This window comes from Protopterus annectens, chromosome 1.part0 (genome assembly GCF_019279795.1).
Source record: "Protopterus annectens isolate FY-2018-M chromosome 1.part0, PAN1.0, whole genome shotgun sequence".
NCBI lineage: Eukaryota > Metazoa > Chordata > Ceratodontiformes > Protopteridae > Protopterus > Protopterus annectens.
Window position 1 is genome coordinate 830226398 of NC_056725.1, and position 22330 is coordinate 830248727.

The window sequence follows — 22330 nt, forward strand, 5'->3', positions numbered from 1 at the left end:
GACTATTTTGCAGTCCTTGTGTATAATCAAGCAACTTGAAGATTCCTACATTACTCTTTTGACTGTCTCCTCTAAACAGGTATAGTAGTAGTAGTGACTGAAGGGTGAACACTTGTGGAAAAAGTGTTCACACTACTCACATCTACAATTAACCTGAGGTTCCTTGTCTTTAACGTACCAAAAAGAATCTAGAATAACACAGATCTTGAAGGTATGCTACAGTACAGTGGACTGACTGATTTTATACCAAGGAGCTTTTGCACCTTTTCCCTTACCAAATGTTTTTACATATTCACCGTGCCAAAACATCTGGGAAGGAAACAAATGGGAAAGGAGGAGAAAGAACGGTAACAGCAAACCCATTTCTTTCTTGTAAAAATATTTTACTTAAAAGAACAGAAAAATATTTAAAACTTTTCTTTCCAATTACACAAATATAAAAGAACCATACATAAAATTAAGGAGCTGTGAATACAGTAATCCTTTACAAAATTGCTAAAAAGCTAACAGTTTTACTGACGACCATATTACAATAAGAATCACTATCAGCCTAGGTAAATGAAAGAGCTTCTCATATGGTGGGAGTTTATATCTACAGGAGATCCAATATGCAGGAAGAAACTACCGCATACAACCCATTTGCTTAACATTTTTAATCTAATTGAAGAGTTTTCCTGTGAGATTTCAAAGTCTCGAGTCCTTCAAAATGGTCCAAAACTATAGGAAAGCCCCTTTTCTTTCAAGTGGATGTTCTAACTTTTTTCTCCACTAACATTACTGCTGCAAATATATGCGGTCTTGACAGGAAATATAAAAGAAAGAGTGACATCATATATCCTTTGTATTTCTCCCTTCAATAGGATTAACTCCCGAAATTTATGAATCCATGTGCCCAGGCTACCAATATCACATCTCTAGCACAGAGGAGAAACATTAGGAAAGACTTGCTTGAAGTATAAAAAAAACTGTTATATAATAATTGCCATCCAAAACATCTGAATCTGTGTAACCTAGTGCCATATCTGCACATGTGAATCAATGTTGCTCATTGCTGATCTGGTATATTAATGTATAAATCAATTAGTCAACTTAACTTACACTTGCTAGACATATGTAGCTTGGAGGAAAGAAAAGCATATACTTTAAACAGAGCTCATTTCATAGGGTGGAGGTTGCTCCTCATTTCTATCCACCCAGTACCCCACTTTGGTCATTTGACTTCCACAGCCCCCAATTTTGTTTTGTAAAAGGCTGCAAACATCGTAGTAAGCACCGAGCTATTTCCATCCATAAAATGAAACGTATCCTTAAGATATGTCTAGGACAGCACTTCCTCTCTCTTTACCACTATATCTCAAAAGCTGAGCTCAATACATTTTGTCAATAATATTTTTAGGATTTAAACTTCTGACTGGTGGACTGGGCAAAGAGCGTGTAGCCAGGTTTTAGTATTGGTAGGTTTAAAGCCAATAATGATTTGTAGAGAAGTTCCAATGTGGAAGTCTTATGCTCATATGTAAAGGCTTTTGCCATTAATACAGATCAGTAAATTCAAACAGCTGCCCACATGATCCAGTAGAATAGACTTCCAGATGACAGACTTCATCAGTGAAAGAAGACCAGATAAGAGTTTAAGGTAGGCAGCTACATCTAAAATGTCCAGCATTGATACTCCCTCACTTCCCCTGGAAGGGTAAAGAGCTCCCACTTAAATCTAGGCTTTTGGTTTAGTCATATAAATATATTTAATAGCATAAAAGAGGTAAGACTTGTAATGTAACTGGGAAGATATGACAGGAATACAAGACCAGGAGAAAACAAACCACTTGGTGCTCAAAAAATCTAATCAGAGACCTCTTCACAGTTGAAAATACTCTTCCATTTTCTCAATGATATTTTTCATTGTGAGAGTTACAGAAGTATGCAGATCAATAAGGCAAACACCATCACTACCCCACCCTCCCCACAGTAAGAGAGAGGCTCCGGCCAAAAGAGAGAAGAAATAAGAGAGGGGATGTAATTAATCTTGAGAGTTTATATTAATTTGGTAACCAAAGATTCTACTAAAGACAGACAGCTTCCTTAAAAGTCACATCTAATTCCGTCTATGGATTTACTAGATACATTAATAACTTACAAGTCCACTTGGGCTGAATATAGCTAAGGGACAGCAAGTGTATCTACATTTTGCTGTATTTCTGTAGGGGTGGAGGGTTCATGGGGGATCCTCAGAGTAGAGCTGGGAGAAATGTTGTGAGAAGATCTGAACAATTTAGTTAGGGACAGTGACACCTTTATCATCAGTTGCCCCGGCACAAATCTAAGAGATACTTCTATCCATGTTTTGTTGACAGGACTTTAATGGCTGGAATTTCTGATTAGAAGTAAACTTTAAAGTCTGAACTCAAAAATTGTGATTAAAGGATACTATGCATTTTTTGGCATTTTAGCTTGAGGCCGTGACTTTGACACCAGGTGTTTGTCTCTGTGAGACCGTTTTGCAGGATGTTTCTGTCAGCTAGAGAGTCAATTACTGCACCCAATTTACAGTCATCTGCGAACTTTGTTAGCCACAGTCCCTTCGCCTTTGCCTGTACTTCGGAGAAATATATACCGAACAGGAGGGGTCCCAGGACTGAGCCCTGTGGGACTCCGCTTGTGACTGGTTTAGAGTCAGACATGGCACCTGCCACTCTTACCGTGTGGGCTCTGCCTGAGAGCCAATTGGCAACCCATCTTGTGACACGGGGGGTTGATATTTAAGCTGGTGAGTTTGTCTATGATTCATGAGTGTGGGATGGTGTCGAACGCCTTAGCGAGGTCCAGATATGCTGTGTGGACCACCTTCCCTTCATCTATGGCCTTGGTGACTGTTTCGAAGAAGTCGACCAAGTTCAGGAGGCAAGATCTGCCTTTAACAAAGCCGAACTGGGTGGGGTCCAGTGTCTGGAGGTTCCCAATGTCCCTGTTAATGAGCTCCATGATAATGGTTCCATGGCTTTGCAGACCAAGCTAGTCAAGCTTATAGGGCGATAGTTCCCAGGGTCAGTTGTGGCACCACCTTTGTGGAATGGTATGACTGTTGCTATACACCATTCTTTGGGTACACAGCCTGTAGAGAGGCTGAGTTTGAATAGTGATTTGAGATGGGAGGTTACAGTTCATTTTGAAGCTCGTGTAAGACACAACCTGGGATAGCATCTGGTCCCATTGATGCTGTGTTTTTGGCCTTTGCAAGGGCTGTCTTTACTTGTGTGTCTGAGATATCTGGAGCGCCACATTCTTCTGGGATGGGTGCTAGCCCCTTTGGTGGAGAGGGGGGATGAAGTTTGCACTGAACTTGTCAGCCAGGATGTTGGCAATGTCGGTTGGTTCAGTGTATTTATGGCCATTATGCACTAGCTCGGAGCATATCTGAGAGTTTGCCCCTAGACTCTTGACATAGTTAAAGAAGGCCTTGTGGCTATCCTTAGAGTCATTGGCTATTTTTCTTTTGAAGTTGGCCTTGGATGATTTTTGAGGGAGCGCAGTTTTTTACTGATGTTAATCGGAGATGCTTTCTTATTTTGGGATTTTGTTCTATCTTGCAGGAGTTTCCTCCTTCTGTTGTAAAGTTTATTTATGGGTGGGGTCCACCAGACTGGCTTCCTCTTTTTTGAGGAGTTGGTCTTCGTTTTACTTGGGATGACTCGGTCCATGCATTCTTGAAGGTGTTCATAGAATGCAATTGTAAAGGATTCTGTCGTTGAGTCATCATTTTTCATTTGAGTGGGAGCTTTGAAACTTCACACCTTGGTCTTGAGGAGTGTGAAAGGCTCTTGGGATTTTTTAAACCACATCTTTCCACCACTTCTCTGACTCCTGGCAAAGGATCTTTGCAAGGTGGAAAAACATACGCCCATTGCAGAAAGGGTCTTACCATCCTTCTCACACCTGTATGCTGTCTCTCTAAATTTTGGGCCAAACAGAGGTGATCCTTAAAAAGGATGCATTGATGAATGAAGACTTAAATGGTTCCACAAAGTCACAAAGGTGCATCCAGGCATGTCTCCTTATGGTAACATCTGAACCCGCCACTCTGGTAGTCCCTTCAGCTGCATGTGCAATGAGCCTCGTGGATTAATTTGGCACAGACTCCATGGTAGCCAACTGGGAAGCAACCTTGCCTTGGACTCCCTCAATAACAGCTCCTGCAAGGGTATCAGACAACTCTTTGTTCAGATTCCTTTGGAGTCTGATAAAATGTGCCAGAAAATTCAAAGACCTTAAAGTGAAGGTCGATGCAGTGTAAACTCACTTGCCAAACCTACCTATTGCCAGAGATTCTCTAGTGTGAGGATGGACAGAGGAACTCTCCTCAGCAAGTTCCTTTTTTGTGGCGGCCGCTATGACCATGGCATCTACCGCTAAGCCTTTAGCCCAAAATTCCTTATCTTCGGGTTTAGATAAAATTTCATCTGGTCTCTTGGGGATGGGGTTCAACAGTATCTGGAGCCTTTCACACCTTCTGGGAACTCAACTGAATGTGTTCGCCAGTGGGCAGAGTCACCCAAGAGGTAGACGGGGCGAGTGACAAAAGGCTGCAGATAAACTTATTCCTCCGAGGAAGGGTTTTGGGACTTCAGCCACCCCTCCATTTCAAAATTTCTAGGATGTCTCCGAAGGAGACATCATCAGAAGGTGACCTTGGGGACCATTTCCCCTCATCAAAATCAGTGTCTTCTGTGACTGATTCCTGAGGGAAATCCAAGTGCTTTCTCTTGCGCTTCTTCAGAGGAACCTTCACAGGGGAACAGTCTGGAGAGGTATCAGAAAATAAAAGAATTTGTATCAGAGAATCTTGTGGTTTTGGTACTTACTGCCCCAATGGAGAGACAGGTCGAATAACTGGGCATGAAGGTAGAGTCTTTTCCAAGGAAGAAGAGGCCAACTGAGTCAGAGAGAGAGAGAGAGAGAGACAAGACCCTCTCCGCTGCCTCAAAGTTTGGACCTCCCAAAGACTGGATGGAGCCCAGAATAGAGATGGACTGCACTGAAACTAAGGTAACCTTCCCCCCGCTCTGAAGAAACAGCCCCTGAGACAGAAGCCAGAGCCAAACTGATCTGTGCAGACACTGCCAGGTGCAGGGATGGCTCCGAAAAAATTGGAGTTGACTCCTGCCCCTCAGAACAGACAAGGCAGATACAGCCTGGGAGGTTTCCAGTTTCCAAAATAACCAAAGCGCTCAGGGTAATGATAGATTCCGAAGAAAAAGAGAGCTCCAGAACCAGTACAGTTGGCCCCAGATGACTCGGAGCTGTAAACTCTGAAGCCTTGGAGGATGGCAGAGAAAAAGTGGTTAAAGGGGTGAATGAATGTTCAGTTCCTAGACCCAAAGGGGTCAGAGCCGAAGGGAGTCCTGTAAGACCTCTTGCACACAATATTTTATTCACAAGTCTATCCACATCTAGTTCTGCAAGGCTTTTGGCGGAAAGGACAGATGACAGGGAGGGAGATTTTGGTCTCTGAAGAAAAACTTCTGGTAGCTCACCCTCCAAGGGGTCGAAAGATGGGGACTAACTAGCCCTGGGTAAAAGTTCCATTGACCAATGTCCAAAGTCTGCCCCTGCATAGTCGGAGCCAACAAAGAAGTCGAAGGTAAACTCTCCTGGGCCAAAGCCTTCAATGTCCAGGGTTTTGTCACAGTGACAGTGGTAGGTGCCGGGGATTTCCCCGGTACCAGACACTTTGAGCCAGAATCCTTCAAACAGAGGAACTTCTCAGAACAGAGGATTTGTTTCTTAGATGTCGGTGCCGAAAAAGAAGTTGGCACTAACGAACTTCTCTTTTTACCCTTCTGCAATGAAGATAAGGAAGAAGGGGAAGAAATGTCCATTTCACTCTCATCTACCACAAACATGGCCTCTACAAAGGCAGAAGGAATCAACGCCTTCAAAATTAGTTTATTTCTTCTCTCAACAAGCACTCTATGGTTGAAGCCATGACAAATACTGCAGTCCTCCTATAAAGTGTACAGGACCCAAACAATATACACATAGTAGATGTTAGTCACATAAAAGAATCTTATGAATGCACTTCGGGATTTTTTAAAACCATAAGGGGCCTTACCTTTCTCAGCTACACAAAGGGAGACAAGAATACACAACAAACCTGTGAAGGAAAAACTAAAGATAGATTTTTGGACAGGACAGGAATGGGAATGAAACTATCAAGTGTCATAATTAAAGGAGTACGCCAATGTTTATGAAAAGACCCATATATATATATATATATATATATATATATATATATATATATATATATACACATATATATATATATATACATATATATATATATATATATATATATATATATATTTTATATACACACATTCCATACACACACACATATATATATTATATACACACAAACACACACATTAAATGTGTGTACATTTACATACATATATTTTATTTTTACAAGAGGAAAATTGAGATAATGGAAATAAGAAAAAAACTACCAATGATGGGAGAAAAGAGTACTCAACGAGTACAAAGGTAGCTGGGGAAAAAAATTACCTAAAAACAGACGGTAGTCATAGGTTCATAGATAGCTACTAGGCTATCGGCCCAACGGCCTAAGTAAGCCTAGCCAGCAAGGTTCCCTGACTTATGCTACCCAAGAAAGTTACTTTCCTGTGCCCCTGTCGAGCAGAGCCACAGAAGTGATCCCCGAGGTGTATTTCCTATTTCCCATCCACTCATCAGGATTTTTCTTGAAGAGTGCTAATGAGGAACTTTGCTTGACATAGATGGGTAGCTTGTTCCTGAGTATGGGAAGTCTCTGGGACAGGAATCTATCCCTCCAGCATATCCTGTTTATTGTGGTGACAAGGTTTAGGTCCCTAGATTGTGCAGCTCAGAGGGATTGGGATTTCTTTGGGTGTAGCATGTCCAACAGCTCTGACATAGCTTTATATGTTAGGCAGAGATCACCTCTGAGTAGGCGATATGCTACGGAGTAAAGCTGGAGTTTTGTGAGACGGTCAGTGTACGGCATCTGTTTGAGGCCAGTAATTCTCTTTGTGAGGTACTTCTGTGGCCTTTCCAGCTGCCGCAGATGTCTTGTGCGGTACATTCCAAAATGGGCATTGTACTCTATAATGGATCTAATGAGTGTCAAGTAGAGGGGAACAATGACATCTTTTTTCCTGGATGAGAACCCTTTTGTGATGAGGTGTGCCACGTAGAAGGATTTCCTGACAACTGTGGCAATGTGATTATCAAAGGAGAGACTACTGTCCACCCGAGTCCCAGGGTCTCTTACCACACATTCGGCGTTAAGTAGACTGCCGCCTATGTGGTAGTTTATGGGTACACAGTTTTTACCAAAGGGGATAACAATTGGCATTGAGCTTGAGGCCATGGCTCTGACACCAGGCATCTGTCTCAGTGAGACCCTTTTGTAGGTTCATAGGTTCATACTAGGCTATCTGCCCTGGGGAAATTATAAGCCTAGCCCGATTCTGTATGGCTTATGCCACCCCTTGATTTGAGTATACTGTGCCCTTTTTAAGGTTTAGTTTACTGTGCCTCTGTCTAATAGTGACACAGGAGTAATCCCAGGGACAAACCTACGATCCCCCATCCACTTATCGAGATTCTTCTTGAAGAGATTCAGTGAGATGCTCTGCCTCACATGAACTGGAATTCTATTCCAGAGCGAAGGGAGCCTCTGGGTTATGAACCTGTCCCTCCAGCAAGTTCTATTTATTTCTGTGCTGAGGTTCAAGTCCCTCGAGCGTGTGGCTCTAAGGGATTTAGATTTACTGAGGTGGAGCATGTCCATTAATTCTGGATTTGACATAGCTTTGTATGTCAGGCATAGATCGCCTCAAAGTAGGCAGTATGCAACTGAGTAGAGCTGGAGTTTTTTTTAACAGAGCAGCATATGGCATCTGTTTGAGACCCTTGATCCTCTTGGTGAGATACTTTTGGGGTCTTTCTAATTGCTGCAGATGTCGGGTAAGGTACATCCCAAAAGGGGCATTGTATTCTATGATGGGCTTGATGAGGGATGAATAAAGGGGCACGATTACCTCTCTTGATCTAGATGTGAAACCCTTCGTGATGAGGTGGGCTATGTAGAAGGTCTTTCTAACCACTTTGGCAATGTGGTTTTCAAAGGAGAGATTGCTATCAACTTGGGTCCCCAGGTCCCTAATAACTTTCTCTGTACTTAATGGGTTTCTGCCTATGTGGTAATTTGTGGGCACATTGTTTTTGCCAAAGGGTATGACTATACATTTTTTGGCATTTAGCTTTAAACCATGGCGCTGGCACCAGTTATCGGTCTCTGTGAGACCTTTTTGAAGGATGTTTGCGTCAGCTGGAGAGTTGATTTTGGCGCCCAGTTTGCAGTCGTCTGCGAACTTGGTGAGCCATAGTCCTCCCACGTTTGCCTGTACCTCTGAAAAGTATATACCGAACAAGAGTGGTCCCAGGACAGAACCCTGTGGGACGCCACTTGTGACCGGTTTCGAGTCTGACATGGCTCCAGCAACTCTCACTCTATGGGTTCTGTCTTTGAGCCAGTTTGCGACCCATCTTGTGACATAGGGGTTTATATTTAAGCTGGATAGCTTATCTATGATGCCCGAGTGGGGTATTGCATCAAATGCCTTTGCAAGGTCCAGACAGGCTGTGTGGACTACCTTCCCTTCATCTATGGCTTTGGAGACTGTTTCAAAGAAGTCAACCAGGTTCAAAAGGCAGGATCTGCCCTTGACAAAGCCGAACTGGGGGATCTAGTGTCTGTAGGTCCCCAATGTCTTTGTTTATGAGCTCCATGATGATCCTCTCCATAGCTTTGCAGACTAGGCTAGTCAGGCTTATGGGGCGATAGTTGTAGGATGTCCACATCATTTGGGGAATCGACTATGGCTGCTAGTTTGCAATCGTCTGCAAACTTCGTTAGCTAAAGGCCTTCTGTGTTAGCCTGTACTTCAGAGAAGTAGATACCAAACAGGAGCGGTCCCAGGACTGAACCCTGTGGTACTCCATTTGTCACTGGTTTGAAGTCAGATTTGGAGTCTGCAACTTTTACAGTGTGGGTTCTGCAGTGAGCCAATTGGCAACCCATCTTGTGATGTAGGGATTTATACCTAATTTAGTGAGTTTAGCTATAATTCCAGAATAGGGGATGATGTTGAAAGCCTTGGCGAGGTCAAGATAGGCTGTGTGAACCACCTTACCATTGTCTACAGCTTTGGCGACTGCCTCAAAGAAGTCAATCAGGCTCAGGAGGCATGATCTGCCTTTCACAAACTAGAATTGGGTGGGATCCAGAGTTTGGAGGTTACAAATGCCTTTGTTTATGAGTTACATGATGATATGTTCCACAGCCTTACAAACCAGGCTCGTCAGGCTAATAGGACGATAGTTCCCGGGATCAGTGGTGGCTCCCCCTTTGTGGCGTGGGAGAACTGTTGCTGTGCGCCATTCAGTGGGCACAAAACCTGACATGAGGCTATGACTGAACATGGTGCTTAGGTGGGGAGCCAGTTCATTCTGAAGTTAATGTAAAACACAGCCTAGGATGTTGTCCGATCCCATAGATGCTCTGTTTTTGGCTTTAGAGAGTGCAGCTTTTATCTGCATAGTTGTGATTACAGAGACTCTGCATTCTTCCTGTATAGGTATCGGCCCTTTAGGGGGTGAGAGGGGGTAAAGTTAGCAGTGAACCTATCTGTCAGGATGTTGGCAATATCAGTTGGTTCTGTAATTTTCGTGCCATTGTGCTGTAACTCAGAGCAGATCTGGGTGTTGCCATTGAAATTCTTGACATAGCTATAGAATGCTTTGTAGTTGTCCCTAGAATCAGTGGCGATTTTGTTTTTGTAGCTAGCTTTGGAGGATCTTATAAGGGATCTCAGCTTCTTACTGAGGCTGATCAGGGAGCTCCTCCACTCATGGGATTTTACTCTCTTTTGCAACAGTTTCTTCCTTCTGTTGTAGCGTTTGTTTATGGCAGGGGACCACCAGATTGGCTTCCTTTTATTGGAGGATAGCATATTGGTTCTGTTTGGGATAGCACGATCCATGCACTCGTGTAAGATCTTACAGAGTGCATTTGTGTAGGATTCAGCAGTCGTAAGTGTACTGTCCCATCTGCATGGGTGTCATGAAGTTTGCCACTTAGGTTCATAGGTAGGTACTAGGCTATTGGCCCTAGGGCCTATACAAGCCTAGCCAAAAATGTACCCTGGCTTTCGCCACCCAAGAAAATTATTTTCCTGTGCCCCTGTTGAGCAGAGCCACAGAAGTGATCCCTGGGGTAAATTTCCTACTTCCCATCCCATCATCAAGATTTTTCTTGAAGACTGCTAATGAGGAGCTCTGTTCCACATAGATAGGTAGTCTGTTCCAAAGTATGGGAAGTCTCTGAGACAGGAATCTATCCCTACAGCATGTTATGTTTATTGTGGTGACAATGTCCCTAGAGCGTGTAGCACGGAGAGATTGGGATTTCTTTAAGTGGAGCATGTCCAACATCTCTGGGTTTGACATAGCTTTGTATGTTAGGCAGAGATCGCCTCTGAGTAGGCGATATGCGACGGAGTAAAGCTGGAGTTTTTTTTAGACGGTCTGCGTAGAGCATCTGTTTGAGGCCAGTAATCCTCTTTGTGAGGTATTTCTGTGGCCTTTCCAGTTGTTGTAGATGCCTTGTGAGGTACATACCAAAAGGGGCGTTGTACTCTATAATGGGTCTAATAAGTGCTGCGTAGAGGGGAACAATGACCTCTTTTTTCTGGATGAGAAACCTTTTGTGATGAGGTGAGCCATGTAGAAGGATTTCCTGACCACAGTGGTGATGTGATTATCAAAGGAGAGAGTACTGTCCACCTGTGTCCCAAGGTCGCATCACATTTTCAGCGTTAAGTAGACTACCAGCTATGTGGTACTTCATGGGTACAGAGTTTTTACCAAAGGGGATGACAATACACTTTTTGGCATTGAACTTCAGGGCAAGGCTTTGACACCAGGCATCTGTCTCAGTGAGGCCTTTTTGTAGCATGTCCGCATCGTTAGGAGTTTTGATTATGGCTCCTAGTTTGCAGTCATCTGCAAACTTTGTTAGCCAAAGACCTTCTGTGTTATACAGGCTATCAAACAGGAGAGGACCCGGGACTGAACCCTGTGGTACTCCACTTTTCACTGGTATGAAGTCGGATTTGGAGTCTGCTACTTTCACAGTGTGGGTTCTGTCTGTGAGCCAGTTGGCAACCAATCTTGTGACATAGGGATTTATACCTAGTTTAGTGAGCTTATCTATAATTCCAGAGTGGGTGATGGTCTCGGAAGCCTTGGCGAGATCATAAGCTGTGTGAATCACCTTACCATCATCTATGGCTTTGGTGACTGCTTCAAAGAAGTCAATCAGGTTTAGGAGACATGATCTGCCTTTTACAAATCCGAACTGGGTAGGGTCCAGAGTTTGGAGACTACCAATGTCTTTGTTTACGAGTTCCATGATGATACATTCCATGGCCTTGCAGACCAGGATCGTCAGGCTAATGGGGCGGTAGTTCCTGGGGTCCGTCGAGTCTCCCCCTTTGTGGAGTGGGATAACCATCGCGGTGCACCATTCAGTGGGCACAAAGCCTAAGGTGAAGCTATGATTGAACATGGTACTTAGGTAGGGTGCCAGTTCATTCTGTAGTTCGTGTAGAACACAGTCTGAGATATTGTCAGGTCCCATGGATGCTGTGTTCTTGGCTTTGGAGAGTGTGTTTTTACCTGTGCAGCCGTGATTACAGGAACTTTGCATCCTTTCGGTATAGAGATGGGCCCTCTAGGGGGTGAGAGGGGGGTAAAGTTAGCAGTGAACTTATCTGCCAGGATGTTGGCAATATCAGTTGGTTCTGTATATTTAGTGCCATTGTGCTGTAACTCAGAGCAGATCTGAGTGTTGCCATTGAGATTCTTGACATAGCTATAGAATGCTTTGTGGTTGTCTTTAGAGTCAGTGGTAATTGTGTTTTTGTAACTAGCTTTGGAGGATTTTATGAGGGATCTCAGCTTCTTACTGAGGTTGACCAGGGAGTTCCTCTAGTCATGGGATTTTACTCTTTTTTGCAACAGTTTCTTTCTTCTGTTGTAGAGTTTGTTTATGGCAGAATACCACCAGATTGGCTTCCTTTTTTTGGAGGATAGCATCTTGGTTCTACTAGGGAAAGCATGAAACATGCACGCGTGTAAGTTCTTATAAAGTGCATTTGTGTAGGATTCAGCAGTCGTACCTCTATTGTCCGTCTGCATCGGTGTCATGAAGTTTGCCACTTCTGTCTTAAGAAGTGTGAAGTTGGATTTGGAGAAGTTTTTTACGGTGGTTTCCCTAACTGGGGGTGGGGGTGGGATGTGGATGTCTAGGGCAATTAGCTTGTGGTCGGATCTGACCAACGAGGAATTGACCTCTGGTGTGGAACACGTTGCCCATGTTGGTAATGACCAGGTCTAGGATATTGCTGCCCCTGGTGGGGGTGTGAATAAGTTGATCCAAGGTGTTGGAATTTATGAATTCCAGAAAACGTTGAGCAAAAGAGTTGGTACACGAGTAGTTTTCCCAGTTAATGGTGGGGTAGTTGAAATCGACCATTATTAGGGTGTTGGGTTGTACCCTAATACTTTCCAGTGCATCAAGAAATGAGGAGTGGGAATCCTGGGGCATGGTGGGGGTCTGTAGCAAGCTACAATTTGGATTGCGGTCTTGCCCAGAGTTAGTTGCACTTGGATAATCTCGGATGCATTATGCTGTGCAACTAGCCTGGAGGTGTGGATATCCTTAATGAATATGGACATGCCTCCACCTTTAGTGCTTCATTCCGGGTTAGGTGGCCGAAAGGTGTGGTATGAATTATAGCCTGGTAATGCAGGGGTGCTCTCTGGAGCTTTGAACCAGGTCTCTGTCACTGAACAGATGTCGATGTTCTCCATTTTAAGGAGTGCCTCGAGTGAGTGCATTTTGAGGTTTAGACTTCTAGCATCGAGTAGCATTACCCTCAGATTTTGCTTGCTTGTACCTGTTACGGTGGTGAATTTGTCATTTGAACCTTGCCTAAAAAAAGGCACTATAGGGGTGGCAAGAGCCTTAGCCAGTATCCGGAATCCCAAGGGCGACAGGTGCAGGCCATCTCTGGAAAAGCATCGTGGTCCGTCGATCATGTCGTCCCAGGCAGACAAATACTGGATCCCCTTAGAATGACACCAGAAGCTTAGCCAATTGTTGAAGTCAATCACTTTGTCCTTGTACTGTGGTATCATTCTGGGTGATGGCAGGATGCTACTCAGGGCTAGGGTCATACCTGCTTGGGCTACAAGATCGGAGAGCTTCTCCATGTCTCTTTTCATGTAGTCCAGGGAGGTACGTCTCAGGTCATTCACACCAACATGGACAATGACAGTGTCATATATGTACTTGTTGTGGAGTGACCTGAGGGTGTGCATTATGTGGCAGATCCTGGCACTGACAGGCAGCTAACAGTAACTTTCTCCTTGTTTAGCCTGGTGAGTGGAACATCAGTGTACCTGACTATAGAGTTACCTATGACTAGAGTGTTGGGCATGTTGTTATGCCTTATGGGCATTATATAGTAATAACCACTTCTGTCTTAAGAAGCACGAAGTTGGCTTTGGAGAAATTTTTTACCATGGTTTCCTTAATGGGAGTGGGGGCGGGATGTGGATACCTAGGGTGATTAGCTTATGGTCGGATCTGACCAACAAGGAGTTGACTTCAAGTGTGGAACACCGGTCACTCATGTTGGTAATGACTATGTCTAGGATACTGTTGCCCCTGGTGGGGGTGTGGATAAGCTGATTCAGGGCACTGGAATTTATGAATTCCAGAAAGCGTTGAGCGAAGGAGTTGGTACATGAGTAGTGTTCCCAGGAAGAGTAATAAGGAAGGGAAGAAAGTGGCAGTTAACTTATAAAAAAGATCAAGACCAACAAGGAAACACTTGAAAAATGCACTACAACGCTCGAGAGTTTGCTATCCATGATTGTACCTACTGACGGCAAACAACATCTGAGGTACATTAGGTTGGTGTGGCATTATGGGTATAGGCAGGAGCTTAAGAGTTCTGAGATCTCATGCGCTGGAAGAAGCGGCCACGTTGGATCAGAGTCTCTGATCAGAACACATCAGTTCAGGAATGAATGAAAGTGACAACATCTGATTAAGGAACTATTCAGCCAAACTGTAAGTAGGCAAAAACTACAAGTTATGGCATATAGTGCTATGAAGTCTTGTTTATGACTAAAATTAAACAGAAGATGAAAAAGGTCTCCTGTAAACAAACTCCCTTACGTCAGCATTATACAGTAATAACCAATGAGGTAAAGCAAATGATTATGCCAAATATTAAAATTATGAACACACCATAAATATGGATCTGTGTTATCCATTTTCAACCTTCCTCAATGTATGGGCTAAACATCCGACCTCAGTTGCGACTTGGCCACATTCCACAGACTTTCGGATCCAACTCTCGAGCTCCTCCCTCTATCCATAATGTCCTAGTCCATCCCCAATACCTCAGATCCAGTTTGCTGCTTTAAAAGTCTTGAGATATAATAGGAAAAGGAACAAAAATAAAACCAGGGCTCAAACCTAGTACAACAGCTTCCAGAAGTCCATCAGATCACTCCAGAAGATGATAGGAAGGGTAAGGAGAGAGGGAAGTTGAGGAAGAATGAAAATGGACAAACCAGATACATAGTTATGATGAGTATATAACTTTAATATCTGATGTCATCCTTTTCATTCTTCCTCAGTGTATGGAATAGAGTCCCCAGCTACATAAATCTTGGGTGCCCCGCATGGAAGGATATTCCCAAGAACTGATGAACCTAAAGCAGCTCTGCTTCCGAAAATTATGTCCAATTTGCAATGAGTAATAAAGGTATGAGCATTAGACCAGGTGGCTGCTGCACAAATATCCTGAATGGAAGTTCTAGACCAGAAGGTAGATGAGGTGGTCACAGATATGGTTGTATGAACCTTAGGTAGTCCTGGTACGGAGAGACCTTGCTGGGAATATATGCAGGAAATGCAATTAGTTCTCCATTTGGTCAATGTAACTTTAGAAATTGGAGATCCTAGCCTACTAGATGAATGTGAAACAAACAACTGGTCTGTTATTCCAAAATCTTTTGTTCTGTGTATATAGAAGTGTAGTTGTCTATGCACGTCTAAAAAATGTAGCATGTATTCTCTCTTGTTCAAAAATTTTGGAAAGAAGACTGGTAAATGAATGGATTGATTTATGCTCGATTCAGAAGCCAATTTTGGTAGAAAAGGAGGACTGGTTTGTAAGGTAATTCTACCTTTATGAAAAACAATGTAAGGGGCTTTGGATGAAAGAGCTTGGTGTTTAGAAATCTTTTTGCAGATATAACAACTAAAAAAGCTGTTTTCCAAGGCAGAAATTTTAAATCAGTTTTTGCTAAAGGTTCAAAGGGTTGTTGGGTTAAGTCTTGAAGTACTACTGTTAAATCCCAAGGTGGTGACAGATCTTTTACTGGAAGTCTGAACAAGAAGGTACCCTTTAGGAATGCCTTACACAACTTGGAAGAAGGCAGGCTGGAAGCATGGTCTCCTGAGTGAAAATTTGATATGGCTGCCAACTGTACTTTAATTGTGGAAAAAATAGCATTTTCTTTAAAAACAGAAGCTAAAAACTCTAGCACAGAACAAACAGGAGCAGTAAAAGGATCAATGTCATTTCTCAGGGCCCAAATCAAGAATATTTTCCATTTAATCTTGTAAATCCTCTTCATGGAATCTTTGTGAGGACAAAAGTATATGACGAAGCAGGGAAGAAAGCCTGGTCAGTCTAGCTATTAATAGAACTGGATAAATTATTCAGTTAGCTTGAGGGCTGGGATACTGGTATGTTTTATCCTACATGGATGTCTCAGGAGGCCTGGACTGGGGTTTAGTATTTATGGAGAATAACAAAGATGAGGCCAAAAGAAGGGAAACAATACCTGGCAAGGCCAAAGGAGAGCAATGAAGATAACAGATCTCCTTAACCAACTGGCCTTCTGTAAGATTTTTGGAATCAGGAGTACTGGGGGATAGGCATAAAGGAGACTGGAGGGCCAAATGTGGACTACAGCATCTCTTGATGACTCTCCCTGAGGGAGAATCAGGGCAAAGTACCTGCTGCATTTGATGTTGTGGGCAGATTGAAAAAGATCGCAGACAGGTTGTCCCCAACGATGGAAAATTTTCTCCTCCACTGACTTGAATGAGAGACCACTTGTGAGGTATCAGAACTAGCCTAACGAGTTTTTCCACTAGTATGTTAAATATCCCCAGAATGTGGATTGCCACTAGAAAGTAGTTTGAGAAGATCGCCCATTGCCACACTTTCCTAACTTCTAAACCCAAGAGGGTAAGATAGAATTCCCCCTTATTTGTTGACACACCAGACCACAGACATGTCAGTTTGAACTGAAATAGTTCCCAGAGGGAGAACATCTTGAAAATCCTGCAGTGCTAGTAGGACTGCTCTCATCTCTAGGACACTGATGTGTGAATTGGTCTCTTCGGGGGACCACATGCCTTGGACTGTCCTTCCCATGAAATGCCCCCCCCCCGATCCCAGTTGGGAGGCATCCTTGGTTATCATGGCCACTGGAGGAGACAGAACAAAGGAGCAAACTATGTAAATATCATCTGACTGGATCCACCAATGAAGATGGTTTCTGCACAGCGGAATAAGTATGACTGGAAAGGATAGAGGTTGTCAAAGACTAGACCAGTGAACAGCTAAAGTCCATCAAAGAACATGGATACTGTAATGTGCTAATGGAACTAAGACTATAGATGCTACCATGAAAACCTAGATCCTGAAGAACTAGCCTGGCAGGATGAGAACAAATTTGGTGACCCTGAGACTTGAGTGTACCTATGCAATGAGGAGACAGAGAAGCAATTTGACTTACTGTGTTTAAATGAGCACCAATGAACTCCAGTCTCTGTACAGATAGTTTGGATTTGGAAATGTTAACTGTAATGCCTAGTGTTTGGAAAATTTGGAGCAAATAGTCCCTGGTTAGGGCAGTGAGGAGCCAGTTGTCTAAAGTATGGAAACACTCGGAATCCCTGCAGTCTCAGGTGAGCTGCCACCACTGCCACATACTTGGTAAACACCCTGGGGGTTCTACTGAGCCCAAAGGGCAGGGCTCTAAAATTACAGTGACTGGCTCCCAGTTAAAACAGCAGGTATCTTTGGGAGCATTTGTACATTTTGATACAACAGTACACATCCTGAAGATTATCTGAGCATAGCCAATTGTCCTTGTGTAAAAGAGGTAGAATGGACTGAACAGTGACCATTCTGAGCTTTGACTTCCTCACATATTGGTTCAGATTGCTCAGATCTAATTTCAGCCTCGGGTCCCTTTTCTTTTTTGGCACTAAAAAGAACCTCAAGTAAGTTCCAAATCCTCTCTAGTCTAGTGGGACCTCCTGGATGATTATTTTGTCTAGCCACTTCCAAATCTCTTGAGCTACAGCTTCTCTCTGACAGGGTGGATCATCAAGAAGCTTTCTTCTTTTGGATGTAGGCGACTGGGAAAATGGTAAGAAAAAACCTTTGGATATTTTTAGTAGCCAAGAATCTTTTGTTATAGCTGCCCAGCATCTGGATGCAAGGACAAGTGTCCCCATCTGCCTCTAGAGGCAGTCAGGCAACCCTTCAGGAGTGCTGAAAGGGTCCATCCAAGAAACCTTGATTTTGTGGGCCTTCTCTGCTGTGAGGACAGTGTCCTCCATTTGAACTCCCTCCTCTGAGTTGTCTCCACGTGAATCCTTGAAAGATACCTGGCATTTACAGAACCACATTTTCTTTCCTCCTCTTTGAGACCTTGAAAAGGATTAAGGAGCAGAAAAGGGAATTTTTATGGCACACATGGTCCTCCCTTCCTACTCACTGTGAGAATGCATTTCTTTACAGAATGGCTAAACAATGATGTTCCATCAAAAGAAAAATTGATGAAAGAAGACTTGAAAGACTCTGCAACATCACACAGCCATATCTAGGCATGTCTCCTTGTGACAATACCTGAAGCAGCCCTCTGCTGCATGAGAAATTAATATCATGGGTGCAAGGGAAATAGATAATAGAGTGGCCAGCTGTGCAGATGATCTTTTATAGTCCTCCACAGACATGGACTCAGAGATTTTGAGAGTTCCTTGGTCAAACCCCTCTGCAGCTTTGTAAAGTGTACCAAATAACACAAGGACATCAAGGCAAAGGTACATGCTTTCCCAACCTGTTCAACACTCTGGAATCTCTGTTAGGGGGATGGACAGAGGAGCTCTGTTCTGCTAGCTCCTTCTTAGTGACTGCCATCACAACCACTGCAACAAAATGGACTCCTTTGCTCCAATGAGGTTTGTCTTTTGCAGGAGCTAAAATTTTATCTGGACAATATGGGATTGGTTCTACAGAATCTGGTTCCGTCCATGCCCAGCGACAGACTAGGACGACAAGCTCACCAGCTAGGGGAGGCATCCGAGACATGGATGGGCCAACACTAAAATCTTCCAGAAATACGATCTCTTCCGGGGAAGAATTATCTGAGGACCAACCACATGTCTGCTTATGGATCTCCAAAATTTCTCCAATGAGACATCATCAAGTGGTGATCTGGGGGACTCTTCCCCTTTGTTGAATTCAGTATCTTCAGTGAGTGACAGATTGCAAGGGAGAATCTATGTGCCTCCTATTATGCGTTCTCTTATGGTAAACTTCCTCAGCAGGATGTGCTGGGAAGGTGTCCGAAAGGGGGGGGGCAGTTCCTCTATGGAAGCTATCTGGATGCTAGTTGGTACCAGCTGTCCCTGTAGAGTAGGTCTGATGGGATCAGAGCTCAGACACCTAGGGGGAAAAGGCATATCATCCAAAGATGTATGGGAGACTGGATCTCCTGAATGAGAGAACAACCTCTCCACAGCCTCAAAGGCTGCAGAGACTTCCAAAGCAGGCAAGCAGCGACTCTATCTGAATCCATGCCTCAAGGAGGGAGCCGGACCTCAGCTATCTAGAGCCAAGGTTCTGAGGGGCAAGGATGGCTCTGACATCATCAGAATAGATCCCAGTCCTGCAGATCCGGCACTAATGCTTTGGCTCAGAGACTCATCCTGATTTGAGAGAACACGGCCAGAAATGGTCAGAGAAAATGCTGGAGTAGAAAGCTTCGTCAGCTCAGACACCAGTATTCTCGGAAGTCTTGGATCTGGGGGCTCCAAAACCGAAAAACAGATCAGAAAAGGAGATAAAACTATAAGGCAGCTGGAAGACAGCCTCACGGATCCAATGAAAGACAGAGCTAGAATAACCCGTATGTGGATCTGAGCTCTGAGGAACTTTCTCATCATCCAATTCACTTCAGGTTGAAGATGAGGTAGTGAACAGAGAGCTAGAATGTTTCTTCAGAGTTTGCATGAAGGAAGAGTAGAATCAAGGACAGACTAGGTTGATAAACTGGGATGAGCGAGTTCTAGGAATTTTAGACATTCCAGAAGTCAGGTCCGATGGTTTTGCATCTGTAGGTTGCACAGGAGATAACTATCAGATCTGAGGTCTTAGGATCCAAAGTTTTTCTCTTCAGATCTGATGAAGTTGGAACTGATGATCTGCGAATTTTCTGTTGAGTCCCTGAGGAGAATGAAATCTTCTCAGACTTTGGTGGAGACCTTTATCTATGCTCCGATACAGCTTTATAAGATTTGCCAGGGGTTTGAGCCTTAGAGGAGGAAGGAGGTAACAACACTTTGTGGATGAACTTATTCCTCCTGTTACAACCCTTGAGTTAAATGCAGCACAGATGGCACAGTTTGTATCAAGGTATGCAGCCCTTGAACAATAAACACAATCACGGTTGGCATCCAAATTTGGAATTTTGTGCCCACAGCAACTGCATTTTTTTTTAAAAACTTGCAGGCTTCTCAGCCATAGTTCTATAAAAAAAACAGTAGAGAGACAGAAAAGGAGATTTTATGTTTATATACACACACACACACACACACACACACACACACACACACACATGTATGTTTATATATCAGAAAACAACTACCGGCAATGATAGTGAGAAACACCCTAACAAATCAAGTAGGAATAGACAGACAGGAAAGATAAGAAATGTACCAACAATGGTGCATAAAAAAAAATTACCTTACTAACGTAGAAGGGCTAATGAAAAAGAAAATACTAAAGCTAAGAGGGAGGAACTATATTATATTTAAACTTTTAAGTAAATATAAAGAGAGAGATTTCCAAGGGGAAAAAAACACTTACAAAACACTTGAAGTTGTTCGGTCTTTCGGCTTTTCCTGGTTAGGGGTCGCCACAGCGGAACTCCGATCCGCTAATGATTGGCAGTAGATTTTTAAGTGCCGAGTTGCCAGCCCTGATGCACAACCTTCAATGAAGGTATGCCCATTCATGCATGTCTCCACACAGAAGACGCTTTAGCTGAGAATCGAACAGGATGTCTTACTGTGAGGCAACAACGCTACCGCAGCACCACCACCGCAATTACAAAACACTTGAAGTAGCATTGAAAAATGCTCTGTGAGAGGATCTGCATCCATGCAAGATGTAGGCAAACGAGATCTGGAGTATTGGGGGTGGACTACGGCATTGTGGGTAGAGAGAGAAACTCGAGAGATGGAGCCAAGTGTATGTGAAATGCAGCAGAGTCATATTTGAGGTCGGATCTGTAACCCATGTGTTGAATGAAAAGGACAACTACACTGTTATAGCAGCCCTGTCCTCAGCATTGCATACTACTTGGACCAATAGACTCCTGACAACATCAGTGGCTGCTTAAACCCTGAAGATGTTTTTCAAAGGATAGGATCTTCAGGAAATCCACCCAGAATATACTTCACAACTGTCCCTGATTTTGACTCAAATTTTAGGTCTGCCCCTCTTAAAACTGGTGACTTGCTGGGCTGCTACACAGGTCAATTGTCACCAGGGAGAAATGACACAGGTGTGCTTATATTTTGCTTTCTGGTAGCCAACAAGCATCTGGCTCCTTGAAGGGATCTTGGCTTCTAAACATGTATTTATTTACTATTTGTTTACTGGGTGTTTTTCACTATCATGCCGGTAGTCGTTTTCTGATATATAAAAGTGTGTGTGTGTGTGTGTGTGTGTGTGTGTGTGTGTGTGTGTGTGTGTGTGTGTGTGTGTGTGTGTGTGTGTGCGCGTGTGTGTGTGTAAAAATATAAAATCTCCTTTTCTTTCTCTCTACTTTTTTTATAGACCCTTTTCAGCCACTAGCCGAGCTCAATCAGCAGAAAATACATCATGGTCTTTCAATCAACATTATTAAAAAAATAAGCAGCAAAATTCAAAACATAATGGTAAGACTGAATGCAGACAGAGTAAGATTAAAAGAAACAAAGTACACTGACAAAAGAAAAAATATATACAAAATGCAAGCTAAGATATGCATAAAATACTAGTATATGCATGTGAAATATTATAACATGCCACATTAACAGACTGAGAAGTTTCTTAAAACATTCAATTATTCATGATATGGGATGCTAAGCTGCCTTACCATTTAATGGCTGCAGACAGCAGATCACAATCTAAATCAAATCCAGCAGAGGAAGATCTTTTTTAAAGGCAGCAAAGATACTGTAGAAGTCAAAGAAAAAGCAGACTCAAAATGAAAAAGAGAAAACCTCACCAAAGGCTGTGGTAGACTCCATTACAATCTAGGCAGGGAGATTGACTTTCCCCTTTAGCATGTGCTACACACACACACACACACACACACACACACACACACACACACACACACACACACACACACACACACACACACTTTTTTTAAATCCTTTAACTTGGCTTGAGGACTCCACAAATGCACTGTGAGGCTTAATTTCTGAAGGATTAGAAAGTTCTGAAGCATTTTCACTTTTATACTGGCATCATTCTGCCTCGTGGTTTTCAGAGGGAAAGAAATTCCCTTGCCTGTTCTACAAGACTCTGTTCTAGAAACCATAGGATCACAAGCTTATTTCTTCCAGGCTAAATGTTTTTGTCATATCAAATAACTGTCTAAAGTTCTGTAATATCTTAGCTTGGTCACTTCATTAAATTTTGGGCAAACAGAATAAAGGTACAGTGTTTGACAACATCTGGTGCGTCTCTCAGCAAAGAATTATTTTCTGCAAGCAAACTTGAACTGTGCTGAAAATTAACAGGACAGAAAAAAAGAAGTCCAACAAGAGATAGCCAAAGTTAAT

General features: G+C 43.1%; 1 protein-coding gene across 1 annotated transcript in view; it reads right to left on the reverse strand.

The window, feature by feature from the left end:
* Window positions 1-22330, reverse strand: part of RWDD1 (RWD domain containing 1) — a 659575-nt gene that overhangs the window by 510740 nt on the left and 126505 nt on the right. The window lies entirely within an intron of this gene.